General features: G+C 50.2%; 1 long non-coding RNA gene across 1 annotated transcript; it reads right to left on the bottom strand.

The window, feature by feature from the left end:
• Positions 1-8,022: 8,022 nt before the first annotated feature.
• Positions 8,023-10,507, bottom strand: LOC131397841 (uncharacterized). Its single transcript, XR_009216793.1, has 2 exons — positions 10,418-10,507; positions 8,023-9,912 (listed from the first exon to the last, which is right to left on the bottom strand). It is a non-coding gene; the product is annotated as an uncharacterized LOC131397841 (long non-coding RNA).
• Positions 10,508-11,163: the final 656 nt, after the last annotated feature.

An 11,163-nucleotide genomic window follows, 5' to 3' on the forward strand; every position in this document is an offset into this window, starting at 1 on the left:
AGATGATCTTTGAGTAGAGATCTCGAGGAAGGGTGTGTTAGTTTCCTGTGTCTGCTGTAACAAATTACCACAAACTTAATGGCTTAAAACCACACAAATTTATAATTATACAGTTCTGGAGGTCAGAAGTCCAAAATGGATCTTATTTGGGTCTTAAATGGGTCTAAACTCAAGATGCTGGCAGGATTGGATTCTTCTGGAGCCTCAAGGAGAAGAACCCACTTGCTGGCCTTCTCCAGCCTCTTAGCTCTTCCCTCATCCTCAAAGCCAGCAGCGGAGCATTTTCCAATCTCTCTCTCTGACTCTCTTACCTATGCTTCCAGGGTCACAGCTCCTCCTCTGACTCTGACTGTCCTGCCTCCCTCTTATAAGGACCCTTGGTATTACACTGGGCCCACCTACTAATCTAAAATAGTCTCCCTATCTCAAGACCCTTCCCTTAATCACCCCTGCAGAGTCCCTTCCACCATGTAAGGTGACATTGTCGCAGGTTCCAGGGATGAGGAGCAGACCTCTTTGTGGGGCCATTGTTCAGCCCACCACGAATGGTCCCAGGCAGAGGCAGCATTTGTAATGGCTCTGGGGTGGGTGTCTGCTGGGTGGATGGAGCTGACTGGGGCAGGGAGGACATCAAGGAGGTAGCCGGGAGCCAGATCATGTAGGGCCCTGTAGGCTTTGGACTTTATTTGAAGTGAGATGGGAACCATGGGAGGCTTTTGAGCAGTGGAGGAACATGACCTGATGTCCACTTAGAAAGGTTATTCTGACAAGGTAGAGTTCCCTACAGGGAAGGGTGGGGGGAAGCCCTCTGGTTGGAACAGAGAGCAGCAGCCACTCTCCACGTGGCCAACTGGACAATGAGGACCTTTCATCACCCAGCAGGAGAAGTGGTCAAGCCACCCTTGCCACACTTCCCCCACACCTCCAAGTGCGCGTAAGATGCAACTTGCCCCATATGCCATTTTTAGCCATCCTATTCTGCCCTTTTACTTTCTGTATTGTAATTTTTTTCAGACTTCATCTTTTAGAGCACTTGGTTCACAGCAAAATTGAGGGGAAGGTACAGAGATTTCCCATATCGCCCCTGTCCCCACACGTGTGTGGCCTCCCCCGCTGTCAACGTCTCCTACCAGAGTGTCCATTTGTTACAAGTGATGAACCTACACCGACACATCATGATCACCCAAAGTCCATAGTTTACATTAGGGGGCACTCTTTGTGGTGTACGTTCTATGGGTTTGGACAAATGCATAACGACATGTCTCCATCATTGTAGTATCGTACAGAATAGTTTCACTGCCCTAAAAATCCTCTGTGCTCTGCTCTTCATCCCTCTCTCCCTACTAAACCCTGGCAACCACTGATCTTGTTACTGTCTCCATGGTTTGCTTTTCCAGAACGTCATATGGTTGGAATCATCCAGTATGTCAGCCTTTCAGACTGCCTTCTCTCACTTAGCCACATGCATTTAAGTTTCCTCCATGTTCTTTCATGGTTTGCTAGCTCATTTCTTTTTAGCACTGAATAATATGCCACTGTCTGGATGGACCACAGTTTATTTATCCATTCGGCCACTGAAGGACATCGCGGTTGCTCCCAAGATTTGGCAATTATGAATAAAGCTGCTATGAACATCAGTATGCAGGTTTTTGTGTAGACATAAGTTTTCAACTCCTTTATGTAAATACCAAAGAGTGCAATCGCTGGACTGTATGGTAAGATAGATTTAGTTTTGTAAGAAACTGACACCCTGTCTTCCAAAGTGGTATTCCCACCAGCGATGAATGAGAGTTCCTGTTGCTCCCCACGCTCACCAGCATGTGGTATCGTCAGTGTTCTGGATTTTGGCTGCTCTAATAAGCATGTAGTGGTATCTCATTACTGTTTTAGTTTGCATTTCTCTGATGACATATGATATGGAGCATCTTTTCATGAGCTTATTTGCCATCTGTATATCTTCTGTGGTGAGGTGTCTCATATTATAATTTTTTAACTTCTCAGGCCTGCTTTTTAAAAAACCCAATTGCTAATAAATGCAATTCTAGCACTTGGCCTTGCTATAGTCCCTCGTATCTGCTAGAGAAAGAAAGGAGAATAAAGAGAAAATATCCTCTTTTTTTTCTGATGCTGCAGAAATGCAGACAAGACTTCCACTAATCTGAGTCATGTTAGTGCAAATTGTGAAAAGGCTTCTTTCACATGGACACAGCCCCGTACCAGGGAACTGGCTTGGGGATAGGGCGTGGAGTGGGTCCCTACTTGTGCCTTGGCTGGCTGCTTTGCATAGTGCTCACCCCGCACAACTCCGTCAGTAACCCTGAATATAGACACTCTCTGCATCATGAAATTGCCCTTGCAAATGTTACTTCTATTGGAGGAGTCCTATAAGGAATTCTGGATTAGTCAGGATAGGGTAGGCTCTGCGTCAGTAATGAATAAACCACAGAACAAACACAAAGATTTATTTCCTGCTCCTATCATAATCAGATGCAGCTCAAGGCTTTCTTCCAAGTGGTGACTCAGAGATACAGGCTGCCGTCTGAAGTACGGTTTCCAAGGTCATCACAGCATGGGCAGAGAGAATAGAGAATCAGGTGCGGAGGTTAGGGCCCGCCTTAGACGTGTCGTTTGTTTTGTCCACATTCCGTTGGTCAGAATTCAGTCACATAGCCCCCATATCACTGCAAAGGGAGCTTGGAAATGTGGCCTTCTGTGTGCCAAGAAGAGGAGGTAAATTGTGGGGCATCTGCCTGATTATTGCCACAATCCAGGCTTCAGAGATTGTGATCACGTCTTCTGAAGCAATTTCAACCTCTAAAAAAATCTGTAATTCTGATTCCTTGCGCTAATTTGTTGACCTGAGAGTAATATTTAAATTGACATCTCTGAATTCCTAAAACTTATATATACTCACTGTTTCTTTGTTCAGACATAAGAGGATCGTTGGCATCCATTTCTTATCCCACATATAGGTAAAAACAAAGCTTTGAATCTGACACAGTCCTATTAGACAAAGAGTTTCAGAGGGTCCACATCCTTCAACAACAGCTCAGGGCACACCCTGTTGGCCTTCCTGATCAGCAGGGGGCTGGGGTTGGCTCTGCCGATCTTGGCTGAGTTCTCTCACATGTTCGGGAGTCAGCCGTCTGTAGGCTGGACCAGGTGCCATCAGCTGGAGCAGCAGGACTCTCCTCCACGTGGTCTCTTTCTCCAGCAGAAATAGACTCCATTTCTCGATGGGAAGAGTGGCAAAGCCACATAGTAAGAATGTATACTGGAGGAGTGAGGGTTGCATCCATTCTGTAATCCCTTCACCAGAGGCAGTGAGTAACCCAGCTGGGATTCTAACCCAGGAGGCACACCGTGTCCACACAGCCTACTCTTCTTGAGCTGTGTCACTTCTGTTCCTTTCCTTAGCTTCCCCACCTCCTCTCATACCTTCCCCATCTGTTAGTTGAACCCCTCAATAGCCTTCTGTATTAGTCACAACACGTTTGTCTGCAAGTAACAGAAATCTAAGCAAAGTGGTTCAAACTAAGAAGAAGTTTATTGGCTCTTGGAATTGAGAAGTCCAGGGGCTGGTTCTGCTTCAGGCACAGTTAGATCCAGGTGTTCATACGATGTCCTCCAAAGTTGCCCTCCTTCATCTCTCTACTCCATTTTCATCTATGTTGCCTTATTCCTCAAGCAGATGCTTCCCAAGAGGAGATGAGGGCAGCTCCAGGATTACATCACAGCAGCTTAGCAACCTCCGTGGAAAGAGCGCACACCTCTCGTAACAATAGCAACAGCCAAGTGCTCACTGTGTGCCAGGCACTGTTCTACGTACTTGGCAGGTGTCAACTTATTTAGTCCTCACAACCCCCAATGGGGTATATACGCATAACCGTCACGCCTATTTTACAGGTGAGGGAACTGAGGAGCAGAGAGGTGAAAATCCCTGTCTAAGGTTACATAGCTAATTAGTGGTGGGACTGGCAGTTGAACCCAACCAGGCTGGCTCTAGAGTCCTTGCTCTTAACTACTCAACTAGTTCTGGTAGAAAAGTAGTAATAGCAAACTCTATTCAGAGCAGAGCCCTGGTGGTCTATCTGTGAGGATCCAGCACTCTCACCTGTGAGGCCTGAATTCGTTTCCCTGTCAAGGAATCACACCACCCGTCTGTCTGTCTGTCGGTTGTCATACTGTGGTGGCTGCGTGTTGCTGTGATGCTGAAACCTACGCCACTGGTATTTCCAATAGCAACAGAGTCACCCCTGGTGGACAGGTTTCAGCGGAGCTTCCAGACTAAGACAGACAAGGAAGAAGGAGCTGGCCACCCACTTATGAAAAAATTAGCCATGAAAACCCTGTGACTAGCAGCACAGCATCACCTGATACAGTGCTGGAAGGTGAGAGGATGGCACAGAAAGACCGGGCAGGGCTCCACCCGGACAGGGTCCATAGGAGTTCGAGTCGACTGACAGCACTAACAACAAATTCAGAGCAGATATTCTGTGCCTGACACTGGAGCATCGGGATATAATAATAATAATAATTATAATAATATCCATTTAATCCTTCCAGCAACCCCATGGGTAGGCACTGTTATCTCCATTTACACATGGGAAAACTGAGGCACTGAGAGGGTAGATAAGCCTATGGTCACATGTGGGGCAGCTGGGACTTGAACACAGACACTGGGGTCCAGAATCTTCGTCTGCTGCCCCCGGGGCTCCACTGCTGAGCCAGGGGTGAGGTCAGCCTCTGAGAACTTCACCAAGTGAGATGGAGGGAACCCCCAGGACAGCCCAGCACTCTCACTACCCGTGTGTCTGCCTCTCCCTCTCCTCCCCTCCACCCTCTGCCTGGCACAGGCTGCCCACCTGTGGACAGACTGACCTCATGCAGACTGGGCCAGATGGCTGAGCTCAGCCAAACAGGCAGAGGCCAGGCCTGAGTCACCAGCAGGGCTCGCTAGGGCCGAGAGCCGCCGGTGTGAGCCTGTGCCAGGGAGGTGTGGTGTGGCAGGGACGGCACCTGGTGCCACAGGGCAGCTGGGGTTCCTTTTGAGCCCATGACCTTGACGCCCATTAGACTCTGCAGAACAGCCCCCACCCACTGCCCGGACAGGGAGCCTGGGCAAGACACCAAGTCATATTCAATGCGTTTATGGGAAACCAAGACGTGGCTATTTATAGCCTTTTGATTTGTCTGCCAACTGAGAACTGGGTAAATGTAATGACAACGCTCGAGCAGAATCCAGGCGATGCCACTGCTCCTTAGCAAGGACAGCAGGCGGCTCTGCCGCAGGGTGCATCCGGTTCCCATGGCAACCTGCGGGCCTGGGGAAACTGAGGCTGGAGAGGGAAGGTCCCTTGCTCATCGCCTCCCAGCCGGGCGGTGGCAGGGCTGGGAACGGATGCAGGTGACTCCTAGCCCCAGCAAACTGCCTCAGCTGCGTGGTCCAGGACCCGGCCATCCACTCCTCTGAGGACAAAACTCTTCTCTCAGTTGTTAGTGGAAATCTCTGGAAACATTCTGCCCGCCTCACGCTTCCTTCTTTCGTCCTCCACCCCCACCCTTCCTCCGCACTCTCTTCCCTCCTCTTTGATATTAAAATGTTTTCTCCTTTCTTGTCTCTCTCTCTTCTTCGTTCCTTCTCCCTTCCTGTCTTCCTTCTTCCCTTGGTGACCTCTTTCACGGAGGCCGTAAGCACAGCCCTGACAACAGCCAGCACTGGAGAGGGGCCAGGGGCCAGTTCTCCGCGTGCGGAAACGCACGGCCTCGGCGGTCTCGGATAAACGCCGTTATCGCGCCCACCCGACGGCTCCCGGCGCCCAGGGCGCCCGCATGGGTTAGGATGCCGGCCACGCGCCGCCTCTCCCGGTGCCTCTGGGATCTGCGCGGCCCCTGCCCCGGGGCTCTCAGCACCTTCCCCGCCGACGCTGGGGTCGCTGCGGCTGAGATTCAAGCGGGGGCCCCAGAAACGGATCAAGAAAGTGTCCGCCTTTGTGGAAGCTGGTGTTCGATTTATTCTTGCTCTGCAGTGGTCCTCTGTGGAAGGAGGCTCACAGAGGAGTCCCCAGTGCGGTGGCCTGTCATGGGCTCAGGCTCTGTGCCTCAGTTTCCCCCCTCACCCTTCTTGGGAGGACGGAATGAGTGGATACCTGTGTAGTGCTTAGAACAGTGCCTGGCCAAGCGCGTGCTCCATGAACGTTGGCTGTGGGAGCCCTGGCTCCAACAAGGACCCCGGCCTGTGAAGCCCTTGTGGGTGTGCCCACGTGGACTACTCGTGGCCTCCTGCTTCCAGGCTGGGACTTCTCTGCAGGAGGCTGTCCAGGCTCCAATGGCGGCCTCCAGACCTCGATCATCGGCCCTGCGTATGTTGACCCCTCCCCAGACATCATCAGTGGGGTGTGGACGCTCACATGAGTGGGACTTGCAGACCCTTGGGATCTCATGAGAGGATCCTACCAGATTCTGAGATTCGTGGCTTCCAGCCTGGTTTCCTGACCGCCGACATGCTGGTGTCGCCACAGTGCCCTGCCACCCTGTTTCCCCTCCCCCGCTTCCTCCTCCAGAGGCAAGAGTGGTCACAGTTCCTCCTCCAGAGGCGAGAGTCACGTGCTGGGACTCTTCTGTCACAGTTTCCACATCTTGACAAGATGTTTATGCCTCTGGTCTTTGATTCATCAGTGTTACCCACAAGGCCGTTCGCTGTTGACTTCCTGTCCTAGAAGTTGAGGATTCCACCACACCATGTCCCTTCTCAGGTAATGATACCACTCAACCTGCCTGGGCCTCAGTTTCCACATCTGTAAAGGAGAATAATAACAGTAGCTACCTCATAAGGTGGTTGTGAGGAGTCAATGAATTCATTGCTGTGAAGCCCACAGTAAGGGTGGTGTGTCGGCTATTGCTGTTTTTATCAACATCGTCGTCATCGTTTCTGATTTCTTTTTAGTTCTCTTTGTAACTTTATAATAGACAGATCCCCATTTCTTCTTGCCTGTCCCCCGCTCGGCCTGGAAGGTGGGCATCGCAGCATGAGCCTCCGAGAACAGCCTCCTCGGGTACCACTGCAGCGGGAGAGAAGGGCCAGCTGGGCTGTCACCAAGAAAGATCCAGACTTCTATCTGGTTTGAGCCACGGCTATTTTGGGAACCTGCCATAGCAGTGGACACCATTTCCAAACCATACATAGGCTTTTATTTTTTCCCTAACATTTAATTGTGAAAAATTTCAAACCTACCGAAAACGCAAAGGAATTTTACCATAACACCCACATACCCATCATCTAGATTCTACAACTGTTAACACTCTTCTATATTTGCTTTATCACACACCTATCCCTCTATTTATTCATCAGTCCATATGATTTCTTTAATTGATTTAAATAAGCTAGAGTGAAGAATTGTAAAGCAGACATCAGAACTCGTAACCTCAAAATGTTTCAGATTCTTGTCACCAACTAGAGTTCAATGTTTACATTTCTTTTCTGAGTAAAATTTGCACACAGTGAAATGCACACATCTTAACCGTGTTTGCAGAGCTTTGACTGGTGCAGAGATGATGTAATACAAACCCCTATTAAGATAAAGAACTTTCCCATCACCCCATAAAGTTCCCTTGTACCCCTTCCCGGGTAATCTCCACCCCCACTTCACCCCCAAAGGCAATCATGGTTCTGATATTTTTATCCATTTACTGTTAAATTATCAGGGTCGATGACACATACGTTTTGGAAGTGGCCTTAATTAAATTTTGTGGGTTGGTGGCTACAGTTGAAAAAAAATTCCCTGTTCCCTTCTGCTGACTTTGGGGACCATAATCAACGCTGTAATGCCAGCAGTGATCGGGTCTGGAGGGGGGGACATGGGGCCCTCAGAGCTGACAGCCAGGACCACGCCCGGCGAGGTCGAGCCCTGAGTGGGTCGCACTGTCTGAGTTCCTGTGCCATCTCGTGTGCATCACTTACCCTGGGTGTATCTTGTAGGATGCTGTTGGCTGCAAGTGAGGGAAGAACAAATCCCAAACATCTTAAAAAATAAGGGCCTTTATTATTTTACAAAACAACTAGTCCCACCAAGGTAGGGAGGTTCTACAGTGGTCACTGCGTCATTTGAATGATGTCCCCATGGACTAAGATTCCTTGGCATGTTGGCAGCATCATCCCTCAGGGTGGCAACGTGGCTGCTACAGTTCCAGCCATCGTTTCCTGTGGATGCAAAACATTACAACCTTATACTTCCTTTTGCTGAAATCCTACTCTGCCCATTTCCTTTCCCTATTTGAAGTGTTTAGTCTCTCTGACTTTGCTTTTGGTACTAACCAGTGGGATTCCAGGTCTTGACGTTGACATTCCAGCTCTTATAGGTTCTTCTAAAGGCTGGTGAAAGAAATTACAGAAAGATAGTAGAAAAATTATCTTTCTTTGCAGCTGAGAAAATCAGACACTCTTCGGCATCATAAAACTCCTCTTGCAAATATTCTTTGTAGGCCACAGGGACTTCAGAGACGACTGGTACATCTCGGGAAAGGACACTTCACCCCCCCCTCCCCAAATCTGTAATTGTGATTTGTTGTCTTACCTAATTTGTTGCCCTGGGAGTTGGCATGTTGATTCTGAAAAGGATAAAGATTTGTGAGCTTTTCTTTGTTAAACTAGAAGAATGTTGTTACCACTCCCTCTTTCCCCACGTGGATGGAGGGCAGAACCAAACACAGACTCTGTCGTGATCCTGCTTTGGACTGAGAGCTCAAGAGAGTCGAATTCCGTGTCAGTCAATGCCCTCACACTGCCGCGCTTTCTGCGGGAGGCAGAGAAAGGAAGTTTCTTTCCCCTGCATTGCTGTTGAAGAACAAAAACATTTTCCCCCAGAAACCTCCTGCTGACCCCTCCCCAGCAGATGTCCCCTCACGTCTTCTTGGCCAAGAGTGTGTCACAGCCCCTTCCAGAACCAGTCACCAACAAGGGGACCGGAGAACTGCGACTGACTTAGACTGCTGTTGCTGGACACACGAACGGAGCTAATAAATTCAGGGCTCTGCCTACAGAGAAGAGGGAAGGAAAATGGATTTGCTTATCAATAATGCAGATTCCTAGTCCCCACTGCTGGCTGCCTGGCTGCTCCTATAGCCACCCCTCCTCCCGTCTGGCACTTTGATTCTGCTTTTCTATCTCAGGTTGAACGAACCACAAACACTCGAATAGGAGCCTCTAGAGGGGAAACAGCTTCAGAGTGAGGGAAGCACCTGCCCACATCCCTCAAGGGGAAAGTACCCAAGCTTGACTGCCGGCACATCTTTGAAGATTTATCATCAATCAGGTCTTCTGTTGCAAGTGACTGAAACCCAAACTAGCTTAATTAAGCACAAAGGGAACTTATTGGCTCTTATAATGGAAAAGTCCAGGGGGAGTTTGGATTTCAGGTATGGCTGAATGTAGGTGCTCAAACAATACACTCAGAACTGTGCCTCTCTCCCTCTCTCACCTCTGCTTTCCTCAGTACTCAGTTCGTTTTCAGGCAGGTCCTCTGCTCCCCAGCAGCTCAAACCTTATATCCTACCAGATAAATAACCACGGCAGAACAAAAATTTGGCTTTCTGGGTCATTCCAGCAAAAGTTCTGCAGCTGTCTCTCATTGGCTTTACTTGGATGATGTGCTCATTTCTGGAGCTGGGGAATGGGGCCGGCCCCATCCAATCTCACAGACTAAGAGAAGGAAAGGATGGTTTCCAACGAAAAATGAGAAGGGGAAATGAATGCCCATCAGGCTAATATATCTCCTATATATAGAAAGAGAGCACCACCCTCTCCTATTTTATCACGAAGAGCAGCTCACCTGCTAACAGGGTCATAAGGGGCTGAATTAGCTGGGGGTGGTCAGGGCAGCCATCTTGGAAGAGGCAACAGTTGGAAGCAGAGCCCTGATGGATAAAAGACAGTGTTCCAGCCAGAGGGACCTGCCAGGGCAGGGGACCTGAGGCAAATCAACATTTGATGGATGAGTGGATAAAGACGTGACGGAATGGATGGATGAATGAATGGATGGATGAATGAATGAATGCAGGCAGGAACTGCATACAGGGAGCCCCGTCTTCATGCTCAGAAGGAACCCACGAGCCCTCGCGGTAATGGGGGGCTAGAGCTGGACTGCAGACCCTGCAAGGGAAGTGAGGAGAGCAGACACTGCCTGAGAGGAGAGGGGAGGGGTGTTTGGACGCCCCAAGAGCCAGGAAGAGGAGTTGACAGTGGACCCTACCTGGGAGACCACGCCCCACATCCCTGCTTCCACACCCGAGGCTCCGAGCCTCTGGGCTGCCCTCCCCCAGCCCGAAGCTTCCTCTCCCCCCCCCTTCCTCCCTTTATCCTCCTCCTGCCTCATTCTCACTTCCCCTTTTCTGTTCCTCAAACATACCAAGCTGTTCCCACCTCAGGGCCTTTGTGCCTGCTGTTCCGTCTGCCTGGAACTTCCTTCCCCAAGAGCCTTGCAAGGCCGGCTCCTTCTTAGGCCTCAGGGCTCAGCCGAGTGTCTCCTCCTCGGAGCAGCCCTCCCTGACCACCCCACTGAACTACCCGCCCCTCTGCCCCTCTGCCCCACAGCCCTTTCCCGATCACACCCCCCAGCTTTACTTCCTTTCTGAAACTTTCATGTTTGTGCACCGGTTGTGGTCACAGCTGTCACCCCAATGCCCAGCACAAATCCTGGCACAGCGTAGGTGCTCAGAGGCCTCAAGAGCCAGCAGCTCAGAGGCCCTCAGTGCAAGCAGCTGTGCTCCCTGTCTGTCCTTCCCAAAGTGATCATGGCCTCTCTGTGCCTCAGTTTCCTCCTCTGTAAAATGGGCATAACGATAGACACAACCTCCAAAGACTACCTGTCTAAGGCACACGGAGCACGTTGAGCTCAGGTCACAGTAGGTGTCAGCCACTATATTGTTATTATTACCACCTGGGATTGTTGTGAAGCCACTGGGAGGGAGCTGGGCCCCATGGTTACCTGAATACTGGACTCTCCAGGGTCCAGATCACAGCCGTGACTGTGGCTTCCGGGCTGTGTGACCCTGTTCACGTGACCTCCCCACTCTGGGCTGTTTCTCTCTCTGTAAAATGGGCTCACGGAAGCTCCTCCACTCCCCGCCACACACACACACACACACACACACACACAGGCACACGCA

Source organism: Diceros bicornis, chromosome 34, assembly GCF_020826845.1.
Source record: "Diceros bicornis minor isolate mBicDic1 chromosome 34, mDicBic1.mat.cur, whole genome shotgun sequence".
In the NCBI taxonomy this organism is placed as follows: Eukaryota; Metazoa; Chordata; class Mammalia; order Perissodactyla; family Rhinocerotidae; genus Diceros; species Diceros bicornis.